The sequence below is a fragment of the Hyla sarda genome, unplaced genomic scaffold, assembly GCF_029499605.1.
Source record: "Hyla sarda isolate aHylSar1 unplaced genomic scaffold, aHylSar1.hap1 scaffold_551, whole genome shotgun sequence".
NCBI classification, from domain to species: Eukaryota; Metazoa; Chordata; class Amphibia; order Anura; family Hylidae; genus Hyla; species Hyla sarda.
The window spans coordinates 12,146-31,847 of NW_026610563.1; the positions used below are offsets into that span (position 1 = coordinate 12,146).

The following is a 19,702-nucleotide window of genomic DNA, read 5'->3' on the forward strand; positions in this document are numbered from 1 at the left end:
TGGACGCTCCAACAGCGGCCAGACACAAGCAGAAGCAGAAGCAGCAGAAGCAGCAGCAGCACCACCTTTTGTTTTTTGGCTGCAGCAGCAGCAAGGCCCACAGGGCTGGCTAGCTGGCTAGCCAGCAAGCAGGTAGCAATGAAAGTAGGAATCTTTCTTTTTAACCCTGTAAGGGGGTGGTGCACTGTACCCGAAGATACTGCCATATCGGGTCAATGCATAGGGCGACGGAAGCAAGCTTCGAAATCGGCCCCCGTTCTCAAAAATCCATTTAATATATGGTCCCCAGATAGGGGACGTATCAGATATTAAACTGATAAGAACAGATTTTCCTTTCTAAAGCCGAGGAACGTGCTTTCGATTCACCCAAAGTGCAAGAAAAAGTGCAAACGTGTTACACTAAAAAAACGTGCACAAAGGATGCGGTCTATCGCAAGCCCTTCTCCGATAGGAGAGAGGCCCCCCAACAAACCTTACCCTTCGCCTCCGGACCAAAAGGTACCTGCGAGGTTCCAGGTTCGATGTCCCTTTTCGCCGAAGCTACTAGGAGACCACAAATGCTCCCGGCATCCCCCTTGGCGTTAGCCAAGGTATCTGCCCGCAGAGCCGATTACGGTAGGTACCCTGCGAAGCAGGAGTACCCGGGGTGTTTGCAGGGAGGTGCGGAACCTAATGGCCACACACACCTCCCCTAGACCGCCAGGAGGGACACCCAGAAGGGCTACCGCATCCTGACAAATCCTGTGAACACACAACACGCAAAAAGTGACACAGTGAGACAAAAAATAAATAAATAAGTGAATGTGTGCAGATATACTGCCCGGACATCCGGCCGGATCTATAAAAATTTCTCTGATCCTAGCCAGAAGGCCGGGAATCAAGAGGTGAGTGCCACAAGGTGAAGAGATTATGGTGCCCGTGCTTCAACTCAGTGAGCCTATTCTCCCAGTGAGTTTCGGCACCTCGGGGTCACCACTCCCCGAGGCACAAAAGTACCTCGGCTCTAGACCCTCTCAGCCTCATGGCGAGACCCGGAGGGAACAGGTCACATCGGGGCAGCCGTCGAGCTGATTCCTCAGAACCAGCCCCGGAAAGCCCTGGTACACCTGCATCCTCCATGCAGCACCCATCCCCACCAGCATGAAAACTGATAAGAACAGATTTTTTTTTTTTTTTTTTACATTTTTATTGAAAAAACTCAAAAACTTAAATACATCACAAAAAATGTTTACAATACATCAAATACTGTTTTCCATAAATGTAAATTCCACATAGCTAATGCTTTTTTCTGCCCATCTCTCTTTTTATCAATTAAATAGTACAAGTAAACGTCACTGTATATCATCTTCAAACATTCTTTTTCACAAATAAAATCTCTTTTGAAGACAAGGATATTACGAACTTTCCATAATACATTTTTTGTACAGTTGATAAAAATCCACAAAATTCTCTCTTTTTCTTTCGTAACTCCATCACTTTTGCCATATAAAACAACTTCATGATTTAAAACTTTTAGACCTGTTAGGAATTTCAATAAAGAACCAATTAGTCTAAAAACCTTTTGTGCAAAATAACAATTCCAGAAAAGGTGCAAAACAGTTTCATCTATATTGCAATTATCCCGGGGACAGACACATACAGCATTTAGACCTCTTCTATATTGGAAAAATCTTACCGGAAGACACTCATGGATAATCATCCATGCTAAATCTTTGTGCTCATTAAAAAGATATGGCTCGTTTACCTTTTTCCATATTTGTACACACCTATTATAAGAAAAATTAGAGACCATACATATTTCTTCTTGCAAATTTAACTGTACTTCTATCTTGCGAGCATCCCTCAAGGTTAACAAGTCAAAGTCTTTAAGGTTATACATACGTATAATTTTTTCTAAGATGGCATAATGTTTAGGCGGAGTTAAAAGTACAGGAGAAGATAATGATAAAAACACCCATTCTCTTTTTCTAAAAATATGTCCCGCAGAGTACTTTAAAAAACAGGACCATACACTTTTCATAAAAAGTCCCCTAAAACACCAACTAAAAAACCTTAAGTATAAAAATTTTCTAATACAGGGAACCTGTTTTCCTCCATTTTTTTGTGACTTATACATAGTATCTCTTTTTAATTTTTCTGCTTTAGAACTCCATAGAAACTCAAAGAGAATCCTCTGAAGTTGCCTAGACATAAGTTCATTAGGAGGATAAATCATATTTAAATAGAGCATAATGGGTATTAGCATAGCCTTAATCACCAAAATTTTACCTTCTAAGGATAATTTCCTAAGGGACCAAAAGTCTACCTTTTTCTTTACCTTTTCTTTTACCATTAGCCAACTTTCCTCACCATTGTTATTTTTATCAAAGATGACTCCAAGGATTTTTATTTTTTCTGACTGTAATTTTAGGTTTGGTATTTGCACGTTTTCCCATTTACCTATATAAAAACAGTCACATTTAGATAAATTAAGTTTAAAAGCAGAAGCTTTACAAAAGAAATCAGTAACATCAACAACTCTTTGTAAAGAGAAGGCACTTTCACAAAAAACATTAATATCATCCATATAGCCACACACTTTAAGGGTGGCATTATTACCTCCAGGAACTGGCACTCCTTTTATTATTTTATCATTCCTTATTAAGTTTAACAGAGGTTCTATTGCACATATAAACAGTATAGGAGACAGAGGGCAGCCTTGCTTTACCCCTGATGATAAATTAATAAAATCTGTAAGGAAACCATTTATTAAAATCCTGCTAAAAGAACCTTTATATAAGAGAGCAATTTGCTTAATAAATATGTTAGGAAAACCCATGCGTTGTAAAACCATCCATAAAAAACAATGTGATACTCTATCGAACGCTTTATGAAAATCTAGAGATAGAATGGCTAGATTTTGATTCCGCTCTTGCTGATACCATATGACGTCCCTAATAGCATTTAAAGGTTCAGCTACACTCCTTCCTGGGACACCACATACCTGATCCACATGGATGACCTTGTACAAAAACGGCTTCATTCTGTTAACAAAAATTTTTGACATAATCTTATAATCAACATTAAGAAGCGTAATTGGTCTCCAATTTTCTAAGCTGTTCCTATCCCCCTTTTTGGGGATCAGAGACACTATACCACTCCTCCAAGATAAAGGTAGAACATCAGAATTAAAAGCCTCCTTAAAAATATTAAGCAAATCATCTTTAAAAATCTCCCAAAAGGTTTTATAAAACTCTACAGGAAGTCCATCAGAACCTGGTGTTTTACCTGTGGATAAACTTTTAGCAGCAATTTCTAATTCTTGGCATCTTACTTCTGTGCAAAGTGCATCTTGGTCCTCCTTACTTAAACCACAATCTAAAGTGCTTAGGAGAAAATTAGCAGCAGATATATCAATGGGCTTCTCATTAAATAGATCTTGATAAAAGGATTTAGCTTTGGATAACATTCCTACATTAGTAGTTTCATCCTCAATGTTAATCATTAACTTTTTTGTTTCCATTACCTTTTTAAAAAAGAATCTTGTACACTTTTCATCCTTCTCTTTACATTCAACTTTGGAGTTAAAAATTATTTCTTTCCCTTTGTTAGTTATAGCCTTCTGAATATCACTTTTAACACTTAAAATCAGATCGTCTACATATACACCCAGCTCTTTGAGTTGATAATAGGTTTGTAGTTTTGTGTTAAGATCTCTATACCATTTCAATTTCTCTTTTGTTTTTTTAACACCCATCTTAATAAAATACTCTTTAAATTTTACCTTGCAGAATTCCCACCATGCTAAAAGAGAATTAAAATTAGTCCTTGAGTTCTGCAATTTTTTAAAAAGATAGATAAAATTACATTTAATTTCTTCATCTTCAAGCAAAGAGACATTCAGACGCCAGACTCCTTTGGCTCTGCAAACCCCATCAAACTTACATGTAGCAGATAAAATCTTATGATCTGAAAAAAAGGTAGAAGTCAATTGCATATTCCCATAAAATGCAAATCCAGAAGCAAAAATATAATCAATCCTTGACATATAAAGGCTATTCCCCCAGGTATACCCAGGGTCATTAGGGAAAGAGGTTCTCCACAAATCTTTTAAATTAAAATCAACTATAAAATCCTTTAGTTGTTTTTCAGTCTTATCTTTCCTTTGTTCAGATCCTCCAGCCCGCTCCTCTCCTGCCATTATACAATTAAAATCACCAGCGATGATAAGCGGGGATGAACCCGGTAAATAAAACTGAATTTTCTCTAATAAATCAGATCTTTCATCCTTATCTGGAGAGGCATATACATTTAAAAGTCTCATATTCATGTCATTATAAATAATATGAACGAGCAGGGCTCTACCGGGTACAATGTCTGTGAAGGAGGTAACTTTATACTCACTGCTCTTGAACAGTATGCCAACACCAGTCACTTTCCTCTCATTATCCCCTGACCACACAGACGGGCCAAGAGTCCATTCAGATCTCAAAGATGAATAATTGATATCATAATCAATGGCACATTCCTGTAAAAATAAAATGTCTGTAGGCAAAGAAGACAAGAAAGAAAATAAAGCAGCCCTCCTCTCTGGGCTCTTCAAACTCCTCACATTGAAGGAGGAGATATTAACACTTGGTAGCTCCTGGGTCATTCATTATCCTCAGACAAAGAACCCCAATCTGTAGGTGGTGACACAAATTCCTCAATATTAACAGGGTCGGATGCTGTTATAACCTTTTGGCAGACAATCTCCACGTTCCCCTCGTCCGCACTAACTCGACCACTCCTTTTGATGTTAAGGCCCTTTTCCTCTTTCCGGTCTCTGCTTTTCCTCTTTCGCCGTTCTTCTACATCCATCTCCTCTGTATCCCTTCTGGGCGGTCCAGGACCCTCAACTTCCATGAGAGGAGAACCCCTCACTTCTGTCTCAGGTCCCACGACCTTCCCCGGGGACACAATGCTTTTGGAGACATGAGCCACAGCAGGTATCACAGGAATTCCGGTAGCAGAAGACTCAGGCATCACTTTCAGGGTGTGGGTCTTAGGCACAGGCACAGCATCCATGGAGCTCTTCCTCATCGAGGGACCAGCCGACGTAGCCACAATATTGGCCCAGGAGCGTTGAGGACAATCCTTAAAAGCGTGTCCTTTCTGCTTACACACATTACACAGAATCTCATTTTGACAGTCCAAAGTGGTGTGGCCTTTTTGGCCACATCTTTTGCAAATAACCACTTCCTCTTTGCAAGATTCTTGTGTATGACCATATTCATGGCATTTCCTGCAATAATACGGCATCCCAGGGTAGAATAAATAGCCACGTTTACGCCCAATTAAAAAATTTGCAGGTGGGCGACACAGACCTCCAATTCCTCTCACATCTTCTCTGAACTTAACAGCAAACTTATGCTTTCCAGTCCAAAAGTCCATTGCATTCATTATTTTATGAGAGTATTTGACTTCCGCACAATATTGGTTTAAAAATAAGACAATGTCTCTTATATCCACGTATGGATCGTGCATAGTAACCACCAGTGGAACATCGCCATTAGAATATAGAGCAATGAAAACAAGTCCTTTCATATCCTCCTCATTGGCAAGCTCCCGAACTTTCTCAAACATATGGTCACATGCAGATGCGGAAGTCAAGGTAAGAATGAAAAGTCCTTTACCTGGGTCTTTTAGGCAAAACACATCTTCTCTCTGAATGTGCAATAAATCCAGCATAATTCTCTTGACAAAAAATTCCAAAGTCATCTTCTCCTTTTTCTCCTCATCCACTTCAATACGGAAGGTGTTCTTAATCCGAGTTTCAGTATGCGCAGCAAACCTAAGGGTCGCCATGGGGGATCGCCTTCCCGTTCTTTGTAAGTCCTCCTCCTATAGCAGCATGAGGCTTAAGACGGCTAAAAAACCGCCGATGCCTCAAGGCCGAAGGTTCGACGAACTCAGAGCCCCTTGACAAGATACAAGATCTTAGCCAAAAGGCCGAGAAGCGATAACCGTGAAAGGGGCGGGCCCAACAAGGTGCCCTTCATGGGCACTATCACTGCTTGCTGTCAGGGAGGCTGCCAGACAATTTTCCATGCACACTCTGGGCTGGGGGGCAGTCAACCACCAGTACACACAGCAGAACCTAAACCCATACCATTATTGCTAAGCAGCAAGACAGGGGCCCATTGCACTCCCACGGGGCCTTTTTAAATGCAATCCATAACCCGGATTTGCCAGGAACCCTTCTTACTCCTCCTACTTGCATGTGACACTGGGCTTAGGATCTGCATAGGAAACACACACACAAGCACACACCTACCTTTGTTGCCTGCAGATGCCTCCTTGGCTGTCCCCAAACGGTATCAAACCAACACCCACGGGAAGCTGTAAGCATAGAGGACATGCCTGCACCCCATTGGACTTACCTGTGTGGGTTAAACCCGGGTTATTTGACAACCTATGGCGGTGATGGTTCTGCTCAGGCAGAGCAGTGCTGATGCTCCTCATAAAGCTGTCGCTGCTGTGAAGGTTCTAGGTGACATCACAAATCCCTATGGTTACATACACAACAAAGCTGGGTTGTTGTTGTTTACACTCTGCAAGGCCTGTGGAAGTGAGTGACATCATAGCACTGTAGTTCTGAGGGTTCTAGATGGATGCAACAATCTCCTGTTGCTTCTATGAAGGCCATAATAGACGACATCACCAAACAGCTCCATAGTCACATACACAGCAAAGGAGAGATGTTGTTTACACCTAGTGATGTCAGTGGTATTGAGTGACATCACAGCACAGTGCTAAGGCTCCTGGGCCTGGACACAGCAGCGGCTGCAATATCTCAACGGAGAATACGTTTATATATATGTGTGTGTGTGCGCGTATATATATATATATATATATATATATATATATATATATATATATATTTCTCCGCCGAAATCACTTTTAAACCCATTTCCACCTTTTTTTCCCTTCTCTTCCTCTTACTTTTTTTTCACGTTTTTTTACGTTTTTCTCCTTTTCGCCTCTTTTCTGGGCGTATTATTCTTCTTTTTCTTCTTTTTTTTCGTCTAATGCATACCCCATCAGTGCAGCAATGCTTATTCAATACCGCCAGCAGATGGAGACACTGGGGGATAATTTTCTAAGGATTTATACAGATTTTTCCTGTCTGAATTTGTCGCACAGAAAGTTGCAGGCCAAATATGTGTGACATTTCTGCGACTTTAGCTTCTAGAGCATTTTTACAACATTATACATAGGTGCTGAATACATAAAAAGCGACTGTTCAGCGACAGACAAGTCGCATCGGCTGAAAGTAGGCCAGAATGTCAGTCCATGTTGGAGCAGGTTTAGATACAGTCTAAAGTATAGATCTCAAAGTCTGTGCACAGAATTTAGCAAGGGCCTCGCACCTTCTGATGCATCAGGTAGGTGCACAATAGCATAGCCTAACCCTCTGTACTTTGGTCTATATTGATGCGGGACATAGACAGCCAGCTGATGACCAATCCATTAGTGCAATGGATGGCTGGAAGCATTTGTCTTTGCCTTTGCAATACCACAGAAGCAATGCATGGTCAATGTACAGCAATGACACACCTGTGTGAACAGCCAGGAGACCCCCCCCCCCCCCATGTTATGTTACATAGTTACATAGTTAGTACGGTCGAAAAAAGACATATGTCCATCAAGTTCAACCAGGGAATTAAGGGGTAGGGGTGTGGCGCGATATTGGGGAAGGGATGAGATTTTATATTTCTTCATAAGCATTAATCTTATTTTGTCAATTAGGAACATTCAGCACCCACCCGCTATCAAGGCAGCTGCCTATCATGTCATGCCCTACCTGCACAGGTGTGCTGGCTACTCAAATGATCCAATTAAGGAGGCCATTTAGTCAGCAGCAGCAGAAGTCCTGTGCCTGGACGCTCCAACAGCGGCCAGACACAAGCAGAAGCAGAAGCAGCAGAAGCAGCAGCAGCACCACCTTTTGTTTTTTGGCTGCAGCAGCAGCAAGGCCCACAGGGCTGGCTAGCTGGCTAGCCAGCAAGCAGGTAGCAATGAAAGTAGGAATCTTTCTTTTTAACCCTGTAAGGGGGTGGTGCACTGTACCCGAAGATACTGCCATATCGGGTCAATGCATAGGGCGACGGAAGCAAGCTTCGAAATCGGCCCCCGTTCTCAAAAATCCATTTAATATATGGTCCCCAGATAGGGGACGTATCAGATATTAAACTGATAAGAACAGATACTACACTTGATCTTAGCCAAAAGGCCGAGAAGCGATAACCGTGAAAGGGGCGGGCCCAACAAGGTGCCCTTCATGGGCACTATCACTGCTTGCTGTCAGGGAGGCTGCCAGACAATTTTCCATGCACACTCTGGGCTGGGGGGCAGTCAACCACCAGTACACACAGCAGAACCTAAACCCATACCATTATTGCTAAGCAGCAAGACAGGGGCCCATTGCACTCCCACGGGGCCTTTTTAAATGCAATCCATAACCCGGATTTGCCAGGAACCCTTCTTACTCCTCCTACTTGCATGTGACACTGGGCTTAGGATCTGCATAGGAAACACACACACAAGCACACACCTACCTTTGTTGCCTGCAGATGCCTCCTTGGCTGTCCCCAAACGGTATCAAACCAACACCCACGGGAAGCTGTAAGCATAGAGGACATGCCTGCACCCCATTGGACTTACCTGTGTGGGTTAAACCCGGGTTATTTGACAACCTATGGCGGTGATGGTTCTGCTCAGGCAGAGCAGTGCTGATGCTCCTCATAAAGCTGTCGCTGCTGTGAAGGTTCTAGGTGACATCACAAATCCCTATGGTTACATACACAACAAAGCTGGGTTGTTGTTGTTTACACTCTGCAAGGCCTGTGGAAGTGAGTGACATCATAGCACTGTAGTTCTGAGGGTTCTAGATGGATGCAACAATCTCCTGTTGCTTCTATGAAGGCCATAATAGACGACATCACCAAACAGCTCCATAGTCACATACACAGCAAAGGAGAGATGTTGTTTACACCTAGTGATGTCAGTGGTATTGAGTGACATCACAGCACAGTGCTAAGGCTCCTGGGCCTGGACACAGCAGCGGCTGCAATATCTCAACGGAGAATACGTTTATATATATGTGTGTGTGTGCGCGTATATATATATATATATATATATATATATATATATATATATATATATTTCTCCGCCGAAATCACTTTTAAACCCATTTCCACCTTTTTTTCCCTTCTCTTCCTCTTACTTTTTTTTCACGTTTTTTTACGTTTTTCTCCTTTTCGCCTCTTTTCTGGGCGTATTATTCTTCTTTTTCTTCTTTTTTTTCGTCTAATGCATACCCCATCAGTGCAGCAATGCTTATTCAATACCGCCAGCAGATGGAGACACTGGGGGATAATTTTCTAAGGATTTATACTGATTTTTCCTGTCTGAATTTGTCGCACAGAAAGTTGCAGGCCAAATATGTGTGACATTTCTGCGACTTTAGCTTCTAGAGCATTTTTACAACATTATACATAGGTGCTGAATACATAAAAAGCGACTGTTCAGCGACAGACAAGTCGCATCGGCTGAAAGTAGGCCAGAATGTCAGTCCATGTTGGAGCAGGTTTAGATACAGTCTAAAGTATAGATCTCAAAGTCTGTGCACAGAATTTAGCAAGGGCCTCGCACCTTCTGATGCATCAGGTAGGTGCACAATAGCATAGCCTAACCCTCTGTACTTTGGTCTATATTGATGCGGGACATAGACAGCCAGCTGATGACCAATCCATTAGTGCAATGGATGGCTGGAAGCATTTGTCTTTGCCTTTGCAATACCACAGAAGCAATGCATGGTCAATGTACAGCAATGACACACCTGTGTGAACAGCCAGGAGACCCCCCCCCCCCCCATGTTATGTTACATAGTTACATAGTTAGTACGGTCGAAAAAAGACATATGTCCATCAAGTTCAACCAGGGAATTAAGGGGTAGGGGTGTGGCGCGATATTGGGGAAGGGATGAGATTTTATATTTCTTCATAAGCATTAATCTTATTTTGTCAATTAGGAACATTCAGCACCCACCCGCTATCAAGGCAGCTGCCTATCATGTCATGCCCTACCTGCACAGGTGTGCTGGCTACTCAAATGATCCAATTAAGGAGGCCATTTAGTCAGCAGCAGCAGAAGTCCTGTGCCTGGACGCTCCAACAGCGGCCAGACACAAGCAGAAGCAGAAGCAGAAGCAGCAGAAGCAGCAGCAGCACCACCTTTTGTTTTTTGGCTGCAGCAGCAGCAAGGCCCACAGGGCTGGCTAGCTGGCTAGCCAGCAAGCAGGTAGCAATGAAAGTAGGAATCTTTCTTTTTAACCCTGTAAGGGGGTGGTGCACTGTACCCGAAGATACTACCATATCGGGTCAATGCATAGGGCGACGGAAGCAAGCTTCGAAATCGGCCCCCGTTCTCAAAAATCCATTTAATATATGGTCCCCAGATAGGGGACGTATCAGATATTAAACTGATAAGAACAGATACTACACTTGATCTTAGCCAAAAGGCCGAGAAGCGATAACCGTGAAAGGGGCGGGCCCAACAAGGTGCCCTTCATGGGCACTATCACTGCTTGCTGTCAGGGAGGCTGCCAGACAATTTTCCATGCACACTCTGGGCTGGGGGGCAGTCAACCACCAGTACACACAGCAGAACCTAAACCCATACCATTATTGCTAAGCAGCAAGACAGGGGCCCATTGCACTCCCACGGGGCCTTTTTAAATGCAATCCATAACCCGGATTTGCCAGGAACCCTTCTTACTCCTCCTACTTGCATGTGACACTGGGCTTAGGATCTGCATAGGAAACACACACACAAGCACACACCTACCTTTGTTGCCTGCAGATGCCTCCTTGGCTGTCCCCAAACGGTATCAAACCAACACCCACGGGAAGCTGTAAGCATAGAGGACATGCCTGCACCCCATTGGACTTACCTGTGTGGGTTAAACCCGGGTTATTTGACAACCTATGGCGGTGATGGTTCTGCTCAGGCAGAGCAGTGCTGATGCTCCTCATAAAGCTGTCGCTGCTGTGAAGGTTCTAGGTGACATCACAAATCCCTATGGTTACATACACAACAAAGCTGGGTTGTTGTTGTTTACACTCTGCAAGGCCTGTGGAAGTGAGTGACATCATAGCACTGTAGTTCTGAGGGTTCTAGATGGATGCAACAATCTCCTGTTGCTTCTATGAAGGCCATAATAGACGACATCACCAAACAGCTCCATAGTCACATACACAGCAAAGGAGAGATGTTGTTTACACCTAGTGATGTCAGTGGTATTGAGTGACATCACAGCACAGTGCTAAGGCTCCTGGGCCTGGACACAGCAGCGGCTGCAATATCTCAACGGAGAATACGTTTATATATATGTGTGTGTGTGCGCGTATATATATATATATATATATATATATATATATATATTTCTCCGCCGAAATCACTTTTAAACCCATTTCCACCTTTTTTTCCCTTCTCTTCCTCTTACTTTTTTTTCACGTTTTTTTACGTTTTTCTCCTTTTCGCCTCTTTTCTGGGCGTATTATTCTTCTTTTTCTTCTTTTTTTTCGTCTAATGCATACCCCATCAGTGCAGCAATGCTTATTCAATACCGCCAGCAGATGGAGACACTGGGGGATAATTTTCTAAGGATTTATACTGATTTTTCCTGTCTGAATTTGTCGCACAGAAAGTTGCAGGCCAAATATGTGTGACATTTCTGCGACTTTAGCTTCTAGAGCATTTTTACAACATTATACATAGGTGCTGAATACATAAAAAGCGACTGTTCAGCGACAGACAAGTCACATCGGCTGAAAGTAGGCCAGAATGTCAGTCCATGTTGGAGCAGGTTTAGATACAGTCTAAAGTATAGATCTCAAAGTCTGTGCACAGAATTTAGCAAGGGCCTCGCACCTTCTGATGCATCAGGTAGGTGCACAATAGCATAGCCTAACCCTCTGTACTTTGGTCTATATTGATGCGGGACATAGACAGCCAGCTGATGACCAATCCATTAGTGCAATGGATGGCTGGAAGCATTTGTCTTTGCCTTTGCAATACCACAGAAGCAATGCATGGTCAATGTACAGCAATGACACACCTGTGTGAACAGCCAGGAGACCCCCCCCCCCCCCCCCATGTTATGTTACATAGTTACATAGTTAGTACGGTCGAAAAAAGACATATGTCCATCAAGTTCAACCAGGGAATTAAGGGGTAGGGGTGTGGCGCGATATTGGGGAAGGGATGAGATTTTATATTTCTTCATAAGCATTAATCTTATTTTGTCAATTAGGAACATTCAGCACCCACCCGCTATCAAGGCAGCTGCCTATCATGTCATGCCCTACCTGCACAGGTGTGCTGGCTACTCAAATGATCCAATTAAGGAGGCCATTTAGTCAGCAGCAGCAGAAGTCCTGTGCCTGGACGCTCCAACAGCGGCCAGACACAAGCAGAAGCAGAAGCAGCAGAAGCAGCAGCAGCACCACCTTTTGTTTTTTGGCTGCAGCAGCAGCAAGGCCCACAGGGCTGGCTAGCTGGCTAGCCAGCAAGCAGGTAGCAATGAAAGTAGGAATCTTTCTTTTTAACCCTGTAAGGGGGTGGTGCACTGTACCCGAAGATACTGCCATATCGGGTCAATGCATAGGGCGACGGAAGCAAGCTTCGAAATCGGCCCCCGTTCTCAAAAATCCATTTAATATATGGTCCCCAGATAGGGGACGTATCAGATATTAAACTGATAAGAACAGATACTACACTTGATCTTAGCCAAAAGGCCGAGAAGCGATAACCGTGAAAGGGGCGGGCCCAACAAGGTGCCCTTCATGGGCACTATCACTGCTTGCTGTCAGGGAGGCTGCCAGACAATTTTCCATGCACACTCTGGGCTGGGGGGCAGTCAACCACCAGTACACACAGCAGAACCTAAACCCATACCATTATTGCTAAGCAGCAAGACAGGGGCCCATTGCACTCCCACGGGGCCTTTTTAAATGCAATCCATAACCCGGATTTGCCAGGAACCCTTCTTACTCCTCCTACTTGCATGTGACACTGGGCTTAGGATCTGCATAGGAAACACACACACAAGCACACACCTACCTTTGTTGCCTGCAGATGCCTCCTTGGCTGTCCCCAAACGGTATCAAACCAACACCCACGGGAAGCTGTAAGCATAGAGGACATGCCTGCACCCCATTGGACTTACCTGTGTGGGTTAAACCCGGGTTATTTGACAACCTATGGCAGTGATGGTTCTGCTCAGGCAGAGCAGTGCTGATGCTCCTCATAAAGCTGTCGCTGCTGTGAAGGTTCTAGGTGACATCACAAATCCCTATGGTTACATACACAACAAAGCTGGGTTGTTGTTTTTTACACTCTGCAAGGCCTGTGGAAGTGAGTGACATCATAGCACTGTAGTTCTGAGGGTTCTAGATGGATGCAACAATCTCCTGTTGCTTCTATGAAGGCCATAATAGACGACATCACCAAACAGCTCCATAGTCACATACACAGCAAAGGAGAGATGTTGTTTACACCTAGTGATGTCAGTGGTATTGAGTGACATCACAGCACAGTGCTAAGGCTCCTGGGCCTGGACACAGCAGCGGCTGCAATATCTCAATGGAGAATACGTTTATATATATGTGTGTGTGTGCGCGTATATATATATATATATATATATATATATATATATATATATTTCTCCGCCGAAATCACTTTTAAACCCATTTCCACCTTTTTTTCCCTTCTCTTCCTCTTACTTTTTTTTCACGTTTTTTTACGTTTTTCTCCTTTTCGCCTCTTTTCTGGGCGTATTATTCTTCTTTTTCTTCTTTTTTTTCGTCTAATGCATACCCCATCAGTGCAGCAATGCTTATTCAATACCGCCAGCAGATGGAGACACTGGGGGATAATTTTCTAAGGATTTATACAGATTTTTCCTGTCTGAATTTGTCGCACAGAAAGTTGCAGGCCAAATATGTGTGACATTTCTGCGACTTTAGCTTCTAGAGCATTTTTACAACATTATACATAGGTGCTGAATACATAAAAAGCGACTGTTCAGCGACAGACAAGTCGCATCGGCTGAAAGTAGGCCAGAATGTCAGTCCATGTTGGAGCAGGTTTAGATACAGTCTAAAGTATAGATCTCAAAGTCTGTGCACAGAATTTAGCAAGGGCCTCGCACCTTCTGATGCATCAGGTAGGTGCACAATAGCATAGCCTAACCCTCTGTACTTTGGTCTATATTGATGCGGGACATAGACAGCCAGCTGATGACCAATCCATTAGTGCAATGGATGGCTGGAAGCATTTGTCTTTGCCTTTGCAATACTACAGAAGCAATGCATGGTCAATGTACAGCAATGACACACCTGTGTGAACAGCCAGGAGACCCCCCCCCCCCCCCCCATGTTATGTTACATAGTTACATAGTTAGTACGGTCGAAAAAAGACATATGTCCATCAAGTTCAACCAGGGAATTAAGGGGTAGGGGTGTGGCGCGATATTGGGGAAGGGATGAGATTTTATATTTCTTCATAAGCATTAATCTTATTTTGTCAATTAGGAACATTCAGCACCCACCCGCTATCAAGGCAGCTGCCTATCATGTCATGCCCTACCTGCACAGGTGTGCTGGCTACTCAAATGATCCAATTAAGGAGGCCATTTAGTCAGCAGCAGCAGAAGTCCTGTGCCTGGACGCTCCAACAGCGGCCAGACACAAGCAGAAGCAGCAGAAGCAGCAGCAGCACCACCTTTTGTTTTTTGGCTGCAGCAGCAGCAAGGCCCACAGGGCTGGCTAGCTGGCTAGCCAGCAAGCAGGTAGCAATGAAAGTAGGAATCTTTCTTTTTAACCCTGTAAGGGGGTGGTGCACTGTACCCGAAGATACTGCCATATCGGGTCAATGCATAGGGCGACGGAAGCAAGCTTCGAAATCGGCCCCCGTTCTCAAAAATCCATTTAATATATGGTCCCCAGATAGGGGACGTATCAGATATTAAACTGATAAGAACAGATACTACACTTGATCTTAGCCAAAAGGCCGAGAAGCGATAACCGTGAAAGGGGCGGGCCCAACAAGGTGCCCTTCATGGGCACTATCACTGCTTGCTGTCAGGGAGGCTGCCAGACAATTTTCCATGCACACTCTGGGCTGGGGGGCAGTCAACCACCAGTACACACAGCAGAACCTAAACCCATACCATTATTGCTAAGCAGCAAGACAGGGGCCCATTGCACTCCCACGGGGCCTTTTTAAATGCAATCCATAACCCGGATTTGCCAGGAACCCTTCTTACTCCTCCTACTTGCATGTGACACTGGGCTTAGGATCTGCATAGGAAACACACACACAAGCACACACCTACCTTTGTTGCCTGCAGATGCCTCCTTGGCTGTCCCCAAACGGTATCAAACCAACACCCACGGGAAGCTGTAAGCATAGAGGACATGCCTGCACCCCATTGGACTTACCTGTGTGGGTTAAACCCGGGTTATTTGACAACCTATGGCGGTGATGGTTCTGCTCAGGCAGAGCAGTGCTGATGCTCCTCATAAAGCTGTCGCTGCTGTGAAGGTTCTAGGTGACATCACAAATCCCTATGGTTACATACACAACAAAGCTGGGTTGTTGTTGTTTACACTCTGCAAGGCCTGTGGAAGTGAGTGACATCATAGCACTGTAGTTCTGAGGGTTCTAGATGGATGCAACAATCTCCTGTTGCTTCTATGAAGGCCATAATAGACGACATCACCAAACAGCTCCATAGTCACATACACAGCAAAGGAGAGATGTTGTTTACACCTAGTGATGTCAGTGGTATTGAGTGACATCACAGCACAGTGCTAAGGCTCCTGGGCCTGGACACAGCAGCGGCTGCAATATCTCAACGGAGAATACGTTTATATATATGTGTGTGTGTGCGCGTATATATATATATATATATATATATATATATATATATATATATATTTCTCCGCCGAAATCACTTTTAAACCCATTTCCACCTTTTTTTCCCTTCTCTTCCTCTTACTTTTTTTTCACGTTTTTTTACGTTTTTCTCCTTTTCGCCTCTTTTCTGGGCGTATTATTCTTCTTTTTCTTCTTTTTTTTGTCTAATGCATACCCCATCAATGCAGCAATGCTTATTCAATACCGCCAGCAGATGGAGACACTGGGGGATAATTTTCTAAGGATTTATACTGATTTTTCCTGTCTGAATTTGTCGCACAGAAAGTTGCAGGCCAAATATGTGTGACATTTCTGCGACTTTAGCTTCTAGAGCATTTTTACAACATTATACATAGGTGCTGAATACATAAAAAGCGACTGTTCAGCGACAGACAAGTCGCATCGGCTGAAAGTAGGCCAGAATGTCAGTCCATGTTGGAGCAGGTTTAGATACAGTCTAAAGTATAGATCTCAAAGTCTGTGCACAGAATTTAGCAAGGGCCTCGCACCTTCTGATGCATCAGGTAGGTGCACAATAGCATAGCCTAACCCTCTGTACTTTGGTCTATATTGATGCGGGACATAGACAGCCAGCTGATGACCAATCCATTAGTGCAATGGATGGCTGGAAGCATTTGTCTTTGCCTTTGCAATACCACAGAAGCAATGCATGGTCAATGTACAGCAATGACACACCTGTGTGAACAGCCAGGAGACCCCCCCCCCCCCCCCCCCCCATGTTATATTACATAGTTACATAGTTAGTACGGTCGAAAAAAGACATATGTCCATCAAGTTCAACCAGGGAATTAAGGGGTAGGGGTGTGGCGCGATATTGGGGAAGGGATGAGATTTTATATTTCTTCATAAGCATTAATCTTATTTTGTCAATTAGGAACATTCAGCACCCACCCGCTATCAAGGCAGCTGCCTATCATGTCATGCCCTACCTGCACAGGTGTGCTGGCTACTCAAATGATCCAATTAAGGAGGCCATTTAGTCAGCAGCAGCAGAAGTCCTGTGCCTGGACGCTCCAACAGCGGCCAGACACAAGCAGAAGCAGAAGCAGCAGAAGCAGCAGCAGCACCACCTTTTGTTTTTTGGCTGCAGCAGCAGCAAGGCCCACAGGGCTGGCTAGCTGGCTAGCCAGCAAGCAGGTAGCAATGAAAGTAGGAATCTTTCTTTTTAACCCTGTAAGGGGGTGGTGCACTGTACCCGAAGATACTGCCATATCGGGTCAATGCATAGGGCGACGGAAGCAAGCTTCGAAATCGGCCCCCGTTCTCAAAAATCCATTTAATATATGGTCCCCAGATAGGGGACGTATCAGATATTAAACTGATAAGAACAGATACTACACTTGATCTTAGCCAAAAGGCCGAGAAGCGATAACCGTGAAAGGGGCGGGCCCAACAAGGTGCCCTTCATGGGCACTATCACTGCTTGCTGTCAGGGAGGCTGCCAGACAATTTTCCATGCACACTCTGGGCTGGGGGGCAGTCAACCACCAGTACACACAGCAGAACCTAAACCCATACCATTATTGCTAAGCAGCAAGACAGGGGCCCATTACACTCCCACGGGCCTTTTTAAATGCAATCCATAACCCGGATTTGCCAGGAACCCTTCTTACTCCTCCTACTTGCATGTGACACTGGGCTTAGGATCTGCATAGGAAACACACACACAAGCACACACCTACCTTTGTTGTCTGCAGATGCCTCCTTGGCTGTCCCCAAACGGTATCAAACCAACACCCACGGGAAGCTGTAAGCATAGAGGACATGCCTGCACCCCATTGGACTTACCTGTGTGGGTTAAACCCGGGTTATTTGACAACCTATGGCGGTGATGGTTCTGCTCAGGCAGAGCAGTGCTGATGCTCCTCATAAAGCTGTCGCTGCTGTGAAGGTTCTAGGTGACATCACAAATCCCTATGGTTACATACACAACAAAGCTGGGTTGTTGTTGTTTACACTCTGCAAGGCCTGTGGAAGTGAGTGACATCATAGCACTGTAGTTCTGAGGGTTCTAGATGGATGCAACAATCTCCTGTTGCTTCTATGAAGGCCATAATAGACGACATCACCAAACAGCTCCATAGTCACATACACAGCAAAGGAGAGATGTTGTTTACACCTAGTGATGTCAGTGGTATTGAGTGACATCACAGCACAGTGCTAAGGCTCCTGGGCCTGGACACAGCAGCGGCTGCAATATCTCAACGGAGAATACGTTTATATATATGTGTGTGTGTGCGCGTATATATATATATATATATATATATATATATATATATATATATATTTCTCCGCCGAAATCACTTTTAAACCCATTTCCACCTTTTTTTCCCTTCTCTTCCTCTTACTTTTTTTTCACGTTTTTTTACGTTTTTCTCCTTTTCGCCTCTTTTCTGGGCGTATTATTCTTCTTTTTCTTCTTTTTTTTCGTCTAATGCATACCCCATCAGTGCAGCAATGCTTATTCAATACCGCCAGCAGATGGAGACACTGGGGGATAATATTCTAAGGATTTATACTGATTTTTCCTGTCTGAATTTGTCGCACAGAAAGTTGCAGGTCAAATATGTGTGACATTTCTGCGACTTTAGCTTCTAGAGCATTTTTACAACATTATACATAGGTGCTGAATACATAAAAAGCGACTGTTCAGCGACAGACAAGTCGCATCGGCTGAAAGTAGGCCAGAATGTCAGTCCATGTTGGAGCAGGTTTAGATACAGTCTAAAGTATAGATCTCAAAGTCTGTGCACAGAATTTAGCAAGGGCCTCGCACCTTCTGATGCATCAGGTAGGTGCACAATAGCATAGCCTAACCCTCTGTACTTTGGTCTATATTGATGCGGGACATAGACAGCCAGCTGATGACCAATCCATTAGTGCAATGGATGGCTGGAAGCATTTGTCTTTGCCTTTGCAATACCACAGAAGCAATGCATGGTCAATGTACAGCAATGACACACCTGTGTGAACAGCCAGGAGACCCCCCCCCCCCCCCCATGTTATGTTACATAGTTACATAGTTAGTACGGTCGAAAAAAGACATATGTCCATCAAGTTCAACCAGGGAATTAAGGGGTAGGGGTGTGGCGCGATATTGGGGAAGGGATGAGATTTTATATTTCTTCATAAGCATTAATCTTATTTTGTCAATTAGGAACATTCAGCACCCACCCGCTATCAAGGCAGCTGCCTATCATGTCATGCCCTACCTGCACAGGTGTGCTGGCTACTCAAATGATCCAATTAAGGAGGCCATTTAGTCAGCAGCAGCAGAAGTCCTGTGCCTGGACGCTCCAACAGCGGCCAGACACAAGCAGAAGCAGAAGCAGCAGAAGCACCACCTTTTGTTTTTTGGCTGCAGCAGCAGCAAGGCCCACAGGGCTGGCTAGCTGGCTAGCCAGCAAGCAGGTAGCAATGAAAGTAGGAATCTTTCTTTTTAACCCTGTAAGGGGGTGGTGCACTGTACCCGAAGATACTGCCATATCGGGTCAATGCATAGGGCGACGGAAGCAAGCTTCGAAATCGGCCCCCGTTCTCAAAAATCCATTTAATATATGGTCCCCAGATAGGGGACGTATCAGATATTAAACTGATAAGAACAGATACTACACTTGATCTTAGCCAAAAGGCCGAGAAGCGATAACCGTGAAAGGGGCGGGCCCAACAAGGTGCC

General features: G+C 44.1%; 6 non-coding genes and 1 pseudogene across 6 annotated transcripts; all 7 read right to left on the reverse strand.

The window, feature by feature from the left end:
* Positions 1–174: 174 nt before the first annotated feature.
* LOC130339705 (U2 spliceosomal RNA) lies at positions 175–385 on the reverse strand (annotated as a pseudogene).
* Positions 386–8,075: 7,690 nt separating this feature from the next.
* Positions 8,076–8,266, reverse strand: LOC130339739 (U2 spliceosomal RNA). The gene has a single exon (XR_008880033.1). It is a non-coding gene; the product is annotated as a U2 spliceosomal RNA (small nuclear RNA).
* Positions 8,267–10,365: 2,099 nt separating this feature from the next.
* Positions 10,366–10,556, reverse strand: LOC130339694 (U2 spliceosomal RNA). Its single transcript, XR_008880002.1, has one exon. It is a non-coding gene; the product is annotated as a U2 spliceosomal RNA (small nuclear RNA).
* Positions 10,557–12,642: 2,086 nt separating this feature from the next.
* On the reverse strand, positions 12,643–12,833 carry LOC130339751 (U2 spliceosomal RNA). The gene has a single exon (XR_008880044.1). It is a non-coding gene; the product is annotated as a U2 spliceosomal RNA (small nuclear RNA).
* A 2,084-nt stretch (positions 12,834–14,917) lies between these two features.
* LOC130339763 (U2 spliceosomal RNA) lies at positions 14,918–15,108 on the reverse strand. Its single transcript, XR_008880055.1, has one exon. It is a non-coding gene; the product is annotated as a U2 spliceosomal RNA (small nuclear RNA).
* A 2,097-nt stretch (positions 15,109–17,205) lies between these two features.
* Positions 17,206–17,396, reverse strand: LOC130339687 (U2 spliceosomal RNA). Its single transcript, XR_008879996.1, has one exon. It is a non-coding gene; the product is annotated as a U2 spliceosomal RNA (small nuclear RNA).
* A 2,083-nt stretch (positions 17,397–19,479) lies between these two features.
* On the reverse strand, positions 19,480–19,670 carry LOC130339699 (U2 spliceosomal RNA). The gene has a single exon (XR_008880007.1). It is a non-coding gene; the product is annotated as a U2 spliceosomal RNA (small nuclear RNA).
* Between the last annotated feature and the right edge of the window lie 32 nt (positions 19,671–19,702).